Source organism: Mus musculus, chromosome 15 (assembly GCF_000001635.26).
Source record: "Mus musculus strain C57BL/6J chromosome 15, GRCm38.p6 C57BL/6J".
Classification (NCBI taxonomy): Eukaryota; Metazoa; Chordata; class Mammalia; order Rodentia; family Muridae; genus Mus; species Mus musculus.
This window is the reverse complement of record NC_000081.6, coordinates 43,363,344-43,381,637: the sequence shown is the minus strand read 5'-3', so window position 1 is coordinate 43,381,637 and position 18,294 is coordinate 43,363,344. Positions and strand designations below refer to the sequence as shown.

Genomic DNA, 18,294 nt, shown 5'->3' with positions numbered 1-18,294 from the left:
GAGATTTGGAAGGTATCTCCATGAGATCTTGCTGTAAGACATTTTCTTTCTTTTTTTTTAACATTTTAAAATATTTTTTATTTTATATTTATTGGTACTTTGTTTGCATATATTTCTGTGTAAGGGTGTCAGAAACTCTGGAATTAGAGTTACAGATAGGTGCAAGCTGCCATGTGGGTGCTGGCAATTAGACCCAGGTCCTCTGGAAGAACAGTCTGCTTTTGACTGCTGAGCCCTGATAAGGCATTTTCTTAATTAATGATCAATGGAGAAGGGATCAGCCCATTGTGGATGGTGCTATCCCTAGGTTGCTGGTCTTGGATTCTATAAGAAAGCAGGCTGAGCAATTCTAAAGGAGAAACACGCCTTCATGGCCTCTGCATCAGCTGCTGACTCCAGGTTCCTGCCCTGCATACCTTCCTGCCCTCACTCACTGCTTTTAAAGATGATGAACTGTTATATGGAACTGTGAGGGAAACAGACCCTTTCCTTCCCAAGTTGCCTTTACTCATAGTGTTTCAACCCAGCAGTAGTAACCCTAAGACCCTTACCTTATCTGTTTATGTGATATATGCACAACAATCAACATAATATTCAGATCCTGGTCAAACACAGAATCTTTTCTTGTATTCCCTTGTGCTCCCAGAGAGATGCTAGAAAGAATTTTCCTGCCCAACTCTGCAGGACATCAGGGTCTCATCACTTACTACTTCCTCCAGGTTGGTTCTAATGACATAAATCTCAGTTGAGAATCCTTACTCACACTTTACCTTGCATTGCAATTCTCTCTCTGATTCTCCACTAGCCTGAATGTTCAGGTATCAGTTGCAGCTGCTGCTTTGCTTACAACTAGAAGGAAGGGGCACAGTTGTGTTTTAATTATTTGCTACAGAGAATTATTTTTGTTTGTTTATTTGTTTTCTTGGTTCACAGTCATTCTCTTCCATCCTATCTGATGGTTACCCTTTGTTCCCTTTACCTATTACGTTTTCCTTATGGTCATGCAGATTTGACTGAAGTGAGAACGTTTTACCTGCACTATGCCAAGGCAGACATTTTAAAAAGTATCTTTCTCTTCTTCCAGGCTTCCTTCATCAGAAACTTTTCAAATCATGGCTACTGCTCAGACTCAGTTCATGAAGTGAAGAGATGATACTGCAAGCCAAGCTCAAGATCCCAACAGCCTATAGGAGCGCAAGGAACAAGTAGCTGTTACATTTCCCAGAGGTTTAATGATCTGATACTCTGAGACACCACAGTAAAAGCTAACTAATAAAATTAGTAGCTAGAAGAAAGACACTATTATTACTACTACACTATTAAAATGGATAGCAATTACACAATGTCTGTTTCATGAACTCCGATGTTACAAGAAGCAGAGAAAATCAAAGTATAGACTAAGAAATGATGAAAGATTTTGGTAAGGTAAACTTATCACCTAAAATAACATAAAAGGCTGAAAATATAGCTGATACATTTGAGACTTTGGCATAGAATTTTGAAGACATAATATTGGTAGGGTCAAAATCACTACAAGGAAATGATGAGTTAAAAGGGGAAGCAAATGGTCTGTTTTCAAGAAAGAACGAAAGGGAAAAAGAGAATCCAGGGACAAGGGAAAAAGGACTCAAACACATCTCCTCTCCAGAGAAAGAGATGCTTCCAATGTAAGGTGACCCTTCAGCGCAAATGCCAAGACAAGGGCATTTCCAGGGTTTTGTAGCTGTACATTTCCTTATGTGCTATCAATATATTTATTGTTACTGAATTCAAAACACAGATGAAATTTACCAACTTGAGAAAACTCTGGATACGAAAACACTATAGTAATAGGAGCAATTGAAAAAAAAACAGAGTCAGAGATTTGAGAGTTTGAAATCTAACCAAGTTCTGAGGATACTAATACCATTGGCTTTCCATTGAGTCAGGCCTACATGGAACAGAAGAGCATCCAAACCAAATCACAGAGCTGCCCTGACAGAACAAGATTAAGCCTGCCCAGGTCTAAAGTCATCTGTTTGTTATGTAACTTTTTTTCTAAACCCAATGCAGCATTCTTCCAAGGAAAAGCCACAGTTCCTGAAATGTTCTTTTCCAAGGCAGAAAAACTGTTATGTGAAGAAATGAGTAAATTTCACATGTTGTCCATGGAAAGGGAGTAACAAAGTGCCTTAGTGTTAGACTTGGCAGAGGAAGACACTAAACTACTTATGACAAACATTTTAAATGTCTATGAAGAAAAAGGATATAAAATACAATGTTGGTAAATCATGAATACATATTGAAAACCATGTGAATGTCTTTATTCACAGACATGATTCCATACAAATTAAAAAAAAAAACTTTCTTATATATAGCCAGTGAATACAGCAAGTTTATAGAATACACAACTGAAAATTAACATTTAAAAATAAATTTATAGATAGGCATGGATAGATACATACCTGTATTTGGAGATCTTGTGGTTGAAACAGTAGTGGATAATGAGTTTGAAGCAGATGTGCTAAGTAGATACAAAGTTCTAAGATGGTCTACAAAGTGAAACACTGTCCCTAAAAATCAAATAAAAAGGGCATAGAGATGGCTTTGTAGTTAAACATGCTTGCAGCCAAGCCAAGCTTGATGATCTGAGTTCAATGCCTGGGACCCACATGGTGGAAGACAGGATTGACTTGACCTGATTAAGTTGTCTTCTCACCTCCACATGCATGCATACCATGGCCTATCCTCTCTCTCTCTCTCTCTCTCTCTCTCTCTCTCTCCCTCCCTCCCTCTCTCTCTCTCTTTCTCTCTCTCTCTCTCTCTCTCTCTCTCTCCCTCCCTCCCTCTCTCTCTCTCTTTCTCTCTCTCTCTCTCTCTCTCTCTCCCTCCCTCCCTCTCTCTCTCTCTCTCTCTCTCACACACACACACACACACACACACACTAAATAAATGTTTAAAAATACTCAACTAAACAAAGTATGTAAACAGAAATCCCCCAAATAAGTGAAAGTCATTTAAAGTCTCAGTGACAAACCTAAAAAGATGTATGAGAGATTTCTTTTTCTTTTTTTTTTTAATTTTTTTTAGTGTAGTTTTCCATGTTTTTCTTTTTTCTTTTTTTATCATATATTTTCTTTATTTACATTTCAAATGTTACCCCCTTTCCTGGTTTCCCCTCTGAAAACCCACTATCCCCTCTCCCTCCCCATGCTCACCAACCCACCCACCACACTCTATCAATGGACAGATCATGGAAACAAAAACTAAACAGAGACACAGTGAAACTAACAGAACCAAATGAATTTAGCAGATATCTATAGAACATTTTATCCTAAAACAAAAGAATATACCTTCTCGGTACCTCACCTCAGCACCTCACAGTACCTTCTCCAAAATTGACCATATAATTGGTCACAAAACAGGACTCAACAGATACAAGAAGACTGAAATAATCCCATGCATCCTATCAGATCACCATGGACTAAGGCTGGTCTTCAGTAGCAACATAAACAATAGAAAGCCCACATACATGTGGAAGCTAAACAAGACTCTACTCAATGGTATGAGAGAGATTTCTACTTTGAAAACTATAAAACTGAAAAAATTAGGAAAGTTGCAAATTAATAGAGATAGAAACATATGTTATTTCATAATTCAATATGTTAAAGCTGCCATACTTCCTAAAATGGCATGAAGAATCAATGTATATCTAATTCAGGATAAGTTTAATCTGTGGGGGAATTAATACTTTAATGCAAAGGGCCTGTACTGGCTAGTTTTGTGTCAACTTGACACAGCTGGAGTTATCACAGAGAAAGGAGCTTCAGTTGAGGAAATGCCTCCATGAGATCCAACTGTAAGGCATTTTCTCAATTAGTGATCAAGGGGGAAAGGCCCTTGTGGGTGGGACCATCTCAGGGCTGGTAGTCTTGGTTCTATAAGAAAGCAGGCTGAGCAAGCCAGGGGAGGCAAGCCAGTAAAGAACATCCCTCCATTGCCTCTGCATCAGCTCCTGCTCCCTGACCTGCTTGAGTTCCAGTCCTGACTTCCTTTGGTGATGAACAGCAGTATGGAAGTGTAAGCCAAATAAACCCTTTCCTCCCCAACTTGCTTCTTGGTCATGATGTTTGTGCAGGAATAGAAACCCTGACTAAGACAGAGCCTATTATAGTTAAAATAATTTATAAGAGAGAAACAATGTGTTAAACAGTTTTATATACTGGTGGATAAAATTTAACTTAAAGCTACATTACAACATTGTATTGTTAACAGAAGAAAGACACATAGCTTCATTGAAAATAAGAGAAACTCTGGAAATTAGCCCTCCTATATATTTACCCAGTGCCAAGACTAGCTTAATGGATAAATGGAAATTTTTTCAGCAAATGATAATAGAAAGAATGAATATCACTCTGCCCTTATCTATACATTACAACACATTAATAATGAAACTGAATTTAGACAAATTAGAATATGAGAAACATTTTTTTCAGTGGGGGCATTCAATGATCATTTGTTGTGTACCAATCTCTAAACTTAAAAGGAGAAATAAATGGATTTTATCAGTTTAAAACTTCTGGGGCTAGGGAGATAGTTCAGCAGTAAAGCTGCTTGCTGTGCAAGCATGAAGGCAGATGTTTACATCCCTAGTACCCACATAAATGCTGGATGAACATGGCCATCTGTGATCTCAATCAACATGTGGGAAATGGAGACTAGATATTCAAAACAAGCTGGCCAAGTTAGCCAAATTGAGCTCAGGATTTAAGTGAAAGACTCGGCATTGATAATTAAGGTAGAGATATGTTTCGCTATAACCAAGGCAACTTGAGAAGAGATTTTTTTTTTTTTTTGAGCTATGGTCCCAGAGAGACAGGTGTTCATCAAGGTAGGAAGCACGGCAGCAGGAGTGTCAGCACGCTGAGAGGTCATACGTTTTGTTCAAATATATTTTATTTTTAATTGAAAGCATATTTTTCATACAATGTATTCTGATTGCACTTTTCCCCTTTTCTATATCCTCCCAGATCCACCTCCCCAGTCACCCAACTCTACTTTCTTTCTACCTCTTTACAAAACAAACAACAAAACAAGAACAAACTGAAAATGCTGTAAAATTATAAAATATAGGGAACTTGATATTTTTAAAAATGGGCAAAGGAAACGAAAGTTTCAATACTTGTTAACATCATCTAACATAAACATTCAAGACTTAACAGCTGATAATTTAAAATAATATTTAAAGTTAGAAAATTTACCCATAGAAATGGAAGTATATTATAATAACTGAAACTGATAGAAAAGAAACTAAAAAGGAATACAAGTAGACCAAATTGTTCTCCACTTGAACTAGAAGTCAATAAATCATGTCTAATACTAACAAATAATGAAAATAGCAGTAAAAGCATGTTATCTGGAATTATCTGTATCAATTAAATAACTACAAAATAGCCTTTGATCTCGGGGAAGCTAGTCTGGGAGTATATAAAAATGAAAGAATGTTGCTTTTTTGTTATGTCCACTTGCTAACGTTTTCTTTGTCTATGTATCATGTGCATTTCCACGTTTCTTGATTTGTATCAATGTGTCTTACACCACGTACAAACTACTGTTATTTCCGAGGATAAAATCTAGAGAATCTTCAGCCTACAGTTATCAGGTAGGACTAGAGAATAGTTGCCTACAAGTCAAGCCCAGAGTTTTCATAGTATTTCAAGTGACGTTGGGGTTTTGCAATTACTGTGGGAGTAAAGAAATTCTAAAAATACTCCTACGGCAGTGTCTTTCTAATTTACGCTGACACTGGGGCTCTCTGGGAATTCTTCTCTAAGATTAGGTCTACACCCATAATTATGTCATTGGGTCTACAAAAGTGTCATCCTGCTGCTCAGTTCTTATAACTTGTTTATAAGCCTGGAAGAGCAATAGCCAATGACGTCCAAAGCCATCTGCCACATAGATACTAGAACAAGCTGTAGTGCTCCCAATAGAGCAGAGATATCACTTAAACTATACTTTAAATTAGGTGCCTAAAGAGTAAATTATGTGACTGAGGAATGCATTTTATAGCAAATAGCATAATGTTCCAGAAAACAGTCATCAGGTTATCTTGGCTAGTGTACATGCAGCATCAGGAACTATTCTCAGGGAAATATTGAATGGAAGCTCTGAATAGTGGTTTGGATATCGTTTGCTGATTCCAGTCTGCAAAACAATAAGAAACATGTCAGACTATGGTGGATCATATGCCAAAGCTAACTCTTTGACATAGGATAGTGGAAACTCAGTTAAGAATTCTCATTGATTTTTATAAATTATAAAGGAGCGTACTCCTTCACAAATAACATTAAATGTATCTAGTTCTTTTAATTATTTCTTCATATCAGTGGATCAGATGTTTTCAATAAAGAGCACGCTCCTGTGTTATATGGAGCAATTATATCCATGTACCTATGCTCTATTTGGGCATTTTTAAAAAATGAATTTGGGTGTCTCTGAAATCTTTGACTAATATACCAAAGTAGTTAGAAGTAGAATTTTGAAATCAAAGAAATTTGAGTTTGGATTCTTTAGAATATTTTTCTCAACATTCTCAAAATTAACCCCAACTGTCTCAACTACAAATCAGAGGTAAATTATAACTCATAGAATTATATAATTAAATAAGGTCATTTATATAAATCATTCGATGATTAGTTTATAAGATTTAGTTGTTTGTTTTTTAATGGTCTTGTGTCCCTTTGAAAGACATTGCGATTTACTTGGTAAAAGGATAGTTTGGGCTTTGAAAATTGTGTAAAGATTCTTAAATGAAGCTGGTATGCACACAAGTTTATGAATCATAGACACAGTGAGTTCATGACAAGGCACGACTGTGGATGCAAAAGTCTAGTACTTTTATAAACATTATTTTACTTCACAGTTCAACATCCTAAGAGCCAGTCAATATATTTACTGCATTTTGTATGATATATTCCTTTCTTTGCTTATACTCGATAGTAAATTTTAAAGATGTTTGTATTCCATGCATATGCTGGTGCCAGTCAAGCATAGAAGTGGGCTTTGAATGCCATAAAGCCAGAGGTGTGGGGCCCTGTAAGCTATACAGTGTGGGCTGAGAACTGAACATGGGTCCTCTGGATGACTCTGTAACTCTGTTAACTCCTCCTCCTGCTCCTCCTCCTCCTTCTCTTGCTCCTCCTCCTCCTTCTCCTTCTCCTTCTCCTTCTCCTTCTCCTTCTCCTTCTCCTCTTCCTTCTCCTGTCCTGCCCCTCCTTTTCCTTCTCCTCTCCTCCTTCTCCTCCTTTTTTTTTCTCTCTCTCTCTCAATTTCTCTCTCGAGTCTTCTGAAGCCAGTTTAATATTATTAGATGTATCATTTGCAACATTAAAGATTACTTTGCCAAATGATTATTTTGTTATTTATATAATCATAAATATTTCCATTATACAGCTGAGAAAAAATAAAAACTTATACCTCAAAAAGATATTAGCAATTTTATGTGATAAAGAAAGTAGTATAAAATTTTACATTGTCAATTGCTTTCAAAAATCAAGTTGATAACTATTTTCAGTATTTTGCAAATTTACCATTTTGTAAAACCAAACTTTTTATTAAACAAGAAATTACGAAATTCCACCCATGGTGAAATGTACAATCGTGTGACTGAAGATACACACCCCATACTCCAGGATCTTTCCTCAAAAAATACAATAAAATAAAATGGATGATTTTGGCTCAAAGTTGGAAGGCTGAAGAACTGGTCATGTCTTACCCAGTCAGGAAACAGAATGTTGTTAGTGCTCAGCTTATTTTCTCCTTTTTAATTCAATCCAGACCCTATCCACAATTCACTGCCACTCACAGTTAAGGGCTGCTCTTCTCACCTCTGTTGAAGTAATCTAGATAATCCCTCACAAGCTTGTCAGAGGCTAATTGTGGTGCTTTGAATATGCTTGGCCCTCTGACACTATTACTGAGGTTATGGAGGGCTCACAAAAAGGGATCTATCATGACTGCCCAACAAAAGACCCAAGAAGCAACTGAAATAGTCGGATGCAGATATTTGCACCCAGCCAGTGAACAGAAGCAGCTGACCCCTGTTGCTTAATTAGGGAAGGCTGAAAGAAGCTGAGGAGAAGGGTGATCCTGTAGGAGGATCAGCAGTCTCAATTAATCTGGACCCCCAAGATCTCTCAAAGACTGAACCACCAAGCAGACAGCATACACCAGCTGATATGAGGCTCCCAGCACACAGACAGTAGAGGACTGCCGAGTCTGTTCCTTCAAATGCACTTAACCCTCAAGAGACTGGAGGCCCCAGAGAGTGTAGAGGTCAGGTGGGGTAGGAGTGGAGTGGCATCCACGTGGAGACAGAGTGGGGTGATCAGGAGGTGTGGGGTGTGGAGAAGTCCAAAGGTGGATGGGAGGGACAGTAATGGGATATTGTGTGTAAAAATAGCTGTCTCTAGTGAGATTACGCCGGGGCCTAGCAAACACAGAAGTGGATGCTCACAGTCAGCTATTGGATGGATCACAGGGCTCCCAATGGAGTAGCTAGAGAAATTACCCAAGGAGCTAAAGGGATTTGCAACCCTATAGGTGGAACAACATTATGAACTAACCAGTACCCCGGAGCTCTTGACTCTAGCTGCATATGTATCAAAAGATGGCCTAGTCGGCCATCACTGGAAAGAGAGGCCCATTGGACTTGCAAACTTTATATGCCCCAGTACAGGGGAACGCCAGGGCCAAAAAGTGGGAGTGGGTGGGTAGGGGAATGGGGGGGAGGGTATGGGGGACTTTTGGTATAGCATTGGAAATGTAAATGAGGAAAATACCTAATTAAAAATTAATTAATTAATTAATTAATTAAAAATAAAAGTAAAAAAAAAAAAGAATATGCTTGGCCCATAGAAAGTAGCACTATTAGGAGGTGCAGCCTTATTAGAGGAGGTATAGTTTTGTTAGAGGAAGTGTGTCACTACAGAAGACACTCTTTGAAGCCTCATACATGTGCTCAAGTCTGGCCATTGTGATCTGTAGTCTATCCCTGCCTGGTTTTGGATCAAGATCTAGAACTCTCAGCTCCTCCATCACCATGTTTGTCTGCCTGCTGCCATGCTTCCCAGTATGATGATAATGAATTGAACCTCTGAATCTATAGCGCAACCTCAATTAAATGTTTTATTTAATGAGTTACCTTGGTCATGTTGTCCATTCACAGCAATTAAACCCTATTAAGGCACTAATCTATTCTAGATAATTCCTTATGTTATGCTTTCAGGCTCATCTCCTAGGTGACTCCAAGTCCTGTTTCCTTGACGGTATTTACCATCACACTTATAGCCACAGATTATATACTTGCCATATGCCAGCACTTCTCACTTTTCAAGGGAGTGGGATTTTTTAAGAGCAGAAATAAGACTATAGGATACTTAAAACAATCCTGATAAGGATGAAAAAGTAAGGAAGCCATTCAGTTACCCTGTTGAGAAAACAGTGTTAATCGATGGCACATGTGTTGTTGATGGTAGAGTCTGATAATCAGTGGAAAGAACTCAGATATAGACTATATACTATGCCAGTAGCCATCTGTGGCTGTACAGTTTTTCCACAAGATACTGCCACTGGATATGAACACAATATTAAAACATTTGTCTGGGATCATTTTAGACACTATATAAACAGTTATTTCAGTGCAAAATGTTATATATATTTTCACAAGTATAAAACTATACTTGTGAAAGTTTATTTTACTGTGTTCTGTTTCTCTGCTAAACTGTGGTGTTTTCTGTGTTTGAGACGACATCACTGGTATGAAGTATGATGGCATATGCTTGTAATTTCTACTCAGAGTGCCGAGGCAAGAGGATTGCTTCAGGCCAGCCTTGATAATATGGTATAAGACAATCTCGAAAACAGGATTATTTAAAAGTTAATAATTAAATTGATATTTTGGCTTTAGCATGGGGTTAGGGGACTAGGATTTGGTGGGAAATGTGTTTTCAACGTGAAATAGTAAGAGCAAAAATAATCTATTAAAGTTTGTTTCATGTGATTTGTCAAAACTATTTTGTAACTCAGTTGTTTCCTTGCCTGTGACCATTTCTCACTACTCAGCCCTACATCATAGAGTCTCAGAACAGTTCCCAGGGTGATCTTTTCAGTCAGCAATGTGCCCTTTCATGCTCTGCTTGAAAACTAGCTGTTACTTCTGATTTCCAAAAGTATAAAGTCTAATCTTTACTGCATGTCAAAAGCCTCTAAAATCTATACCCAACTTCCCTCACGGGTCTTTTCTCCACTCCACCATTCAAACTATACAGCCAGTGCTCTCTATGAGCCATACTTCTCTGTCCTCTTAGAACATATCACAGTTTTTAAAGGGTATTTCTGTCTATAAGAGCCAACATTGTCCCTGCCTGGTTGATTATCTCATTTCTTCCCTGAAGCTGTCTTCTACATCCTCAGCAGCTCATCAGTCTGTCTTTTCAACCTCATGGGATAGTGTGTGGAATAATAACTGCTAGTTATTGAGTGCTTACTGGGTCCCAGGCCATGTGCCTAACTAATCATTTTGCAGACACGACCTCATTTAATCTACCCAGCTGCCCAGTGAGGTCATTGTGGCACTTTTCATGATATCTTCTCATTGTTTTCATGTCTATCTCTTCATTACAAAAGACCAGCCTTGTTCATCTTACCATAGTTGCCTAACACTATCAAGTCTGATTGAATGGGAACTCCATAAATGCTTACTGAGTGAATGAATGACGCAAGGCAGTGAAGTAAGTAACCTCAATGGGTTCTTGCAAAAAAGTGACTTGTTAAAAATAGATTGGTTTTTACCGCACTCTACAGCAGGAATCCTGGGGATACCTACGATGGTAATTTATATCCTTCTCTTCTTGCCACTAGTACTCTGTCTGGCATCCTCATGGTTCTCAGGATGCTTTCTCTCATTATTCTTTTGCCTTCAACAAAGATTAGATCCTTTCTTACATCATTCTCTCTCTCTCTCTCTCTCTCTCTCTCTCTCTCTCTCTCTCTCAAACAACTACATACTCTGGGAGAATATTCATCTATCTAAAATTCTAGCCTGTTCATATATTTATCATGTTCAAAAGACATAATTTTCTACAAAAAAAAAAAGATCTTTATTCCTCAGACTAAACTTCAAAGGTCTCCAAATTCTGTTCCAAAATAGGTCTGTCTTCTAATTTACAGACCAATCTGTCTAAAACATTTACCATTCTCAGGTACATGGCTTTTTCTTTTAATGGCTTTATTTTTCTGAATTGCCATTTCCCTGTCTATAAAATGTATTGTCCTCCATGCTGATTGCCAAGATTACACCAGTCAGCAATGGTCTCCTTTCTTGATACACTCCTATTCCATCAACATAAAATGCACAAGGAACTATTTGAACTTAAAACTTAACTCCCATATTCAACAGAGTTAATTCTTGAGGCTTCTGCTTAACTTCTCATCTCTCAAGTGACCCTCATGTTATTTCTCCTTCTCTATAAAGGAACAAGTCACCGACTGATCTGCTTCTACACTCACAGCCTTTTTCTGTGAACATAGATCAATAGTGAGCATACCAAGATTTCTAGTCTCCAGAGACTGTGTAACATAAAAGCTTCTTAACCTGGATGTGGTTCATCAAGAGAACTTAGGAATTAGAGAACTATTGTCCATAACCAGTCCTCATCTACTTGTGAGGCTGTCCCAATGGAGAGAGCTCTTTTTTATATTTTAAAATAAAAAGAAGTAGGGAAATAGTAGAGTATGCATAAAATGCAAGTCATCGATGATCTTAACCAGTGCTGGACCTAGATGCTACAATAATGGCCTTGCTAGGCATTATTGTAATAGTGGCATGGCTCTCATGGGGTAACCAACCATTTTGTATCAGAGGTCTGATCCTCAGGAAGAAATTCATTCCTAGTACTGTAAAACATGTCAACTGCCCATGGCTGGGGCGATTAAAGACCCTGATGTAGAAACTACTATTGTTATTTTGCTAAATGGCATGCTGTCAAAATGACTTCTAAATATTTATGTTTTTACTCATAGATCTGGATTGTTCTCAGCCCTGGTGAGAGAAACTTCTTTTGTCATCAGTGAACAACAGTCAGTTCAGAGATGTATGACTGATCAATATGCTGAATAAGTTGTTATGAAAGCTCATTCCTAAAAGGGACGTCTTCCTCCAAGGTTCCAAAAACATCTTGAAGAAAAAAATGAAAAAAAAAAGAGCTGGAAGATGGAAAGAAGTGGTATGAAAATAAGTCTTCTGTACATGGCAAGGCTATTGTACCCATGAAATATAACATCTATAGTTATCTATGCAAAATCTATATAAGATACAGCCAACCAAATTTTCAACATGTATAAGTAGGACTTCACAAGTTTCAACTGAAGAGCTATTAGGAGTTTCTAACTTTGGAGTATTGCCATTAGTACCTTTAGATCCAGTGGGTGGCTCCATACCCATCACATACAGACAAAACAAATTTGACTTATTAGGTTATTTTTTTAAAAAGAAAAAGATTATTGAATGTTGCAGAGTAAACATACTAAAGTATTTGTGTGGGTGGATCTGAAGGGGGAAACTGTGGTAAATATGATAATTTTCCATTATGTACATATATGAAATTCTCAAAGAATAAACTTAATAAAAAGAAATAACTGCAGCATGGCTGCCCTCTGAGAGGTACAACAAGCAGCTGAGTCAGATGCAGATACTTACACCCAACCAAAGGACAGAAGCCAGGGACCCCTGGGATTGAATCAAGGAAAGGCTGGAAGAAGGTGAAGAAGAAGATGACCCCATAAGAATACAAGCACTCTCAACTAACCTGGACCCAAGAGATCTTTCAGATACTGAGCCACCAACCAGGCAGCATATGTGAGCTGCTCTGAGGCCCCTGACTCATATATAACAGAGGACTGCCTGGTCTGGCATCACTAGGAGAAGATGCACCTAACTCTCAAGAGTCTTGAGGTCCCAGAGAGTGGGGAAGTTTGGGGGATGGGGGTGGGGGTGGGGACACACAATTGGAGATGAGGGAGAAGGAATGGGATGAGGAACAGAGGACAGACTGGTAGGGAGATAACAACTGAACTGAAAAAAAAAAAAGATTAAAGAATAATAATTAAAAGTAAATAGGCCTAGTGTCAACATGAAAAAAAAAAGAAATAACTAATGTATGATTGGCATAACTCCTTTATTAAACATTAGATATAATTCATCAACAACAACAAAAAAAAAAGACAGAGAGGAAAAAAAGGAACTAGCTCTCCAGCTTGGTGCAGTTGCAGAAGCAGCCTACAAATGCACATCTCAAATGTGGGTAGGATTCCATTCTAGCAAGACAATGACAACAAGGCTCCACAAGAAAGCCAAGAATAGACCTCAGATATAGAGATAGGATGAAGGTTTAGTGGTTAGGTGTATGAGTGAGTTACACTTAAGTGGTGTTGGATGGGAAGGCTTGGGCTCGGTTATCTTGTAACATTTCCATGATAATTCTAAAATAGGGCCATGGTTTACCATATTTAAGCAAGATATTTAATGTACAAATATCAAGGGAGAGAGCATGCTAAGTTACTATCCTTCACTAATATATTCATATCAAAATTTTTACTGATTGCATAGCCTGGTTAAGAAGACACTAGGAAATGCATGAGACAGTCTGTGAAAGAAGGGAGGCTACAACAGAGTTTAGTAAATGTTTTGGTAAAAGAGCATATGGTGGTTCTGGGGTGATTCTATAAAAGAGTAGTTAATCCATGGGGAAGAAATAGGTCACTATAGTCAATTTCATTGGAAAAACAATGACCTTTTAATTAGAAGGACTTTTTAAAAGTGTTTTCCAGAATTTCAGTACCAAAGCTCAGCTAAACAAATATTACACCCCAGTGAGAACAGTGTAACATTTAGACCAGCACAACCAAGCAAGTGATTTTACCTAATTTCTAGTCATCATCTTATTAATAGTTCAATTACTAATAATGACATTATTAGAAAGCAGCATAAACCTGTAACAAGTTATGAGATATAACATCCCCATATTTTCCCTGACATCAAATATGACTGCATCCTGCCTCCATCTTATCATACATTCTCTTAATGTATGCACTGTGTCTATTACAGTGCTTGACCCTTGCCTTTTATTTTATAAGTTCTTTGAGACAGTAGACATGCTAGTCTTCTTTACAACCTCTCATATGAACCCCTCTTCAGTTTAAGCAATTTATCCTTTCATTTGGATCAGTCAGGCATAAGTTTTAATGCAAATAATAGTAAGCCCTACAATAGTGGCTTAAATTGTGCATTTTCTTCATATAATAAAAGATCCAACTATAGGAATTCCAAGATTGGTGAAGATTTACAAGAAAGCATGCTCTTCCCATCCTTCTACTTCTGTTATCCTTGGGATTTAGTTTTTCCTCTCATTATCTTGAACCTCTCAAGGCAATGGAGCTTTTCCCAAACAAGAACTAAATAGATTCTACAGGACGCCCCCCGCCAAAAAAGACTGTTCTGCACCTGTGTATCATTTTTAAATGTTTGCCTTAAACCAGGGGTGGTGATACAGCCCTGTAATCCCTGCCTTCAGGAAGCTTGAGCAGCAAGATTATGAGTTCAAGACCATCATGGGTTACCTGACAAAGCCCTGTCTCAAGAGAAAGAAGAAAAGGAAGGTAAGGAGTTTAAGAAGAATGGGAGGAACAAACAGTGACATTGTATATCCTCTGCCACCTAGCCAACAGCAGCTCATCCATTAGAAATGGACGCATATTTACCCCGAGACCATTACTTGGAAACAGCTAACAAGAGAACTGGAAAAGAAATTTTGGGTCTGCCAGACATGTTGTACCACAACTTTTGATACTGATTAGAATCGAAAGGAACATTAAAAATTATTTGGCACCCCCTACTGAGATCTGACAGATGAGAAAACCATGGTCCAGCAATGTCTGAGATACTAAGCCAGATAATAGCAGAACAGAGTCTAGACTAAGATCCAGCTATTCGAATTTCTAGGATATTGCATATTTCATATATCTGCACGCATCATTTGAAAGACCTGTTTCAGGGGCTACACCCTCTGTCCAACGACAGAATTTTGAATGCTGGAATATTGCTTCAACTGTTCTAAAATAACTTTCAGAACAGCCAGTGGGTAAATAAACCAAGAAATATGAACAATTACAAAATAATCTGTTCAAAATGTCCATGGGTCATGTCTTTCATCAGCTGTCCCCTTACTCTATGTAACACAAATGATTGTGTGTGTGTGTGTGTGTGTGTGTGTGTGTGTGTGTGTGTGTGTGTGTGTGGTTTCTTTTATATAATAACTCGAGATGAGTCCAACAGGCAATAAAAATCCTGATGTGCTCTATTGCAATCCCAATTTGCTTTTCTGGCTAGGTCTGTAGATTGTGATGGGTGCTTGAAAGCACAGGCAAAGTCCTGAGTTTGATTAAGAGAATTCTGTCTGTGTGCTTCTGTCTCTGTTTCTCTGGGCATCTCCCCCCCTCCCTCTCTCTCTCTCTCTCTCTCTCTCTCTCTCTCTCTCTCTCTCTCTCTGTCTCTCTCTCTGTCTCTCTCTCTCTGTCTCTCTGTCTCTCTCTCTGTCTCTGTCTCTCTCTGTCTCTGTCTCTCTCTCCCCCATCTTTCCCTGTCTTTGACTTTCTCTTTCTCACTTCCTCCTATAGCTTAGCATGCATTACCATAAAATTTCCTAGAAAATTTAAAACAATTAATTTTGTCACTGTAAAATTACTTTAATACTGACCACTAGCACAAATAAATAATACAAGTGCATATAAACCAAAGAATTATCATTCCATGCTTCCAGGATTTCCAAATAACCACTTTTAGCTACCTGGGCTTTATTGTGGAGGATATACATTTTCATTTGTATGATAATATTTATGACAGTATTGATCACTGCTTCTTCACAGCTCTGATTTTATCATCTAAAACTCAATGCTTAGTTAAGAACTACAGAACTTTTAATTTGTATGCCCTGAGAAATTACAATGTAATTTGTTAGGAGACTGCACATTCTGGATTTAGTAAGAGCATAAGTCTATAAGTGTCTATAATTGTTTCACCAAAGTTCCTGACGATAGTTCTGTTTTAAATGTGCTTTTATCAAAGTAATAGAAATGAGAGTCTAGTGGGGTTCATATATAATTACCACTAAAAGTTCCTCAGACCAAGGCTCCAACTTCACAGTACATCATGTCATGCTTCATCTCTCAAGGGATCAGCTTTCTTCAACACTGCAAATAAAAGTAAAAAGATCCAGACAAGAGCAAGAATTAAATGAGATGACCTTCACATAATTTCCCATTAGTGATAAATGCAGAATAAATTGTATATATTATTACATTTAAGTCAATTAAGCAGTTAAATAAGACATAAGTAAATATGTTTAAAATAAAAATATCATGTTAAAATATATATCAGTTGTTTTGTTAGCATATTTGAATACATTTGGGCTTGGACATTAGGAACTTACAGTTTCTCATAAATATCTCAATTCTTATATTCAACATCTCATCTACATTTTATAGTGCTCATGAGTTTGTTGTGACATACAACTATGCTAGATCAGATTTAGAATGCAGTCTTCACTAATCTTGCTGTCACCAAAGCACTGTTCTAGAAAAGAAAAAAGAAAAGAAGAGAAAAGAATAGAAAAGAATAGAAAAAATAAAAATATTTCCTAAACTATCATTTAAGTATACAATGCGGTAGTAAACAGGTAATTTAATCACAAGTTTTGGAACAGCCCTACATAGTCTTCCTGAGTCAATTTTAGTCTGTTTCGGGTGTATAGTTTATCAGTTATATTTCAGTTTCCGTGGCAACAAAGGCAATTATAGCATACACATTCTGCAGCTGGGCAGACAAGCTCTCTCCTCTGAGCCTTCAACTTGCAAATAAGGCTGAGTATGAGTGAGAGGGAAGTGTTCTTCTCCAGAAGACAGTGCACGTGGTGCTTCTGAGACAGCAGTCTCATGTGCTTCCAGGCAAATGCTTTGTCCAAGTTTCTCATGGAAAATACTTTCACTTCTGCACTTAGAACCAGGGGCTTGGGTTAAATAGAACACAGTGGAAAACATGCATCAAGTACCTGGTTCTTATCCATCCTGTCTCCTGAAGTGGAAATTATAAATATGGTTCATATGTTCTGAACCTAAAACTCAGACAATGACAAAAATGATGTTGTAGAAGTTACTGTAATAAATAAATAAATAAATAAATAATCAAAGAAAATTCTGTGATGAAATTCACTAAGCCTTAAATCAAGGCTTTGTACTCACTTGAGCTATTTATTTAAGACAACATGAAATGTTTGTCTCAGTTGAAAAAAAGACAATACAGTCTTTTATTATGTAACCTTCAAATATATAAAAATAAAATAGCACAGTCTTTCTAAACTTATATAACAGATTCATCAAATATTTTGACAAATTTTGTCTACGTATTCCACATGACATTTTGACAAATCATATTAATGTTAATTAACTTAACTGCTATGTACTTAGCATATCTCCATTGATACGAACATTTTAAATATAACAATTATGTTTCATATTAGGAAATGAACAGTTCTTACTATTACAAATATTCTGTTGTCACTAATTATTTAAAAAGAAATTGATATTAACAATTACATATTATATAAATGTCTTGTAAGTAGTTATATCAGTTTAAAATTTCAAATGTGTCATTTCCCTAGGAAAACAAAATTCTTTTTAAAAATTTTTTAAGCTGAACAGTGGTGGTGCATGCCTTTAATACCAGTACCCAAAGGCAGTGGCAGTCAGAACTCAAAGTTTGAGGCCAGCCTGGTCAACAGCATAAGTTCCAGGACAGCCAGAGCTACACAGAAAAACCCTGTCCTGAAAAGGCAAAAAATAAAATAATAATAACAACACTGTATCTTAAGTATTCCTTTTTTCCTTTTTTTTATTAGGTATTTATTTCATTTACATTTCCAATGCTATCCCAAAAGTCCCCCACACGCTCCCGCACCTACTCCCCCACCCACCCACTCCCACTTCTTGACCCTGGCGTTCCCCTGAACAGATAAAGTTTGCACGACCAATAGGCCTCTCTTTCAACTGATGGGTGACTAGGCCATCTTCTGATACATATGCAGCTAGAGACACGAGCTCTGGGGGGGTACTGGGTATTTCATATTGTTGTTCCACCTATAGGGTTGCAGATCCCTTTAGCTCCTTGGGTACTTTCTCTAGCTCCTCCATTGGGGGCCCTGT

General features: G+C 37.5%; 1 long non-coding RNA gene across 1 annotated transcript; it reads right to left on the bottom strand.

Annotated features, from left to right (window-relative positions):
* Positions 1–5,164: 5,164 nt before the first annotated feature.
* Gm33743 lies at positions 5,165–17,233 on the bottom strand. Its single transcript, XR_384071.3, has 3 exons — positions 17,145–17,233; positions 16,203–16,287; positions 5,165–6,186 (listed from the first exon to the last, which is right to left on the bottom strand). It is a non-coding gene; the product is annotated as a predicted gene, 33743 (long non-coding RNA).
* Between the last annotated feature and the right edge of the window lie 1,061 nt (positions 17,234–18,294).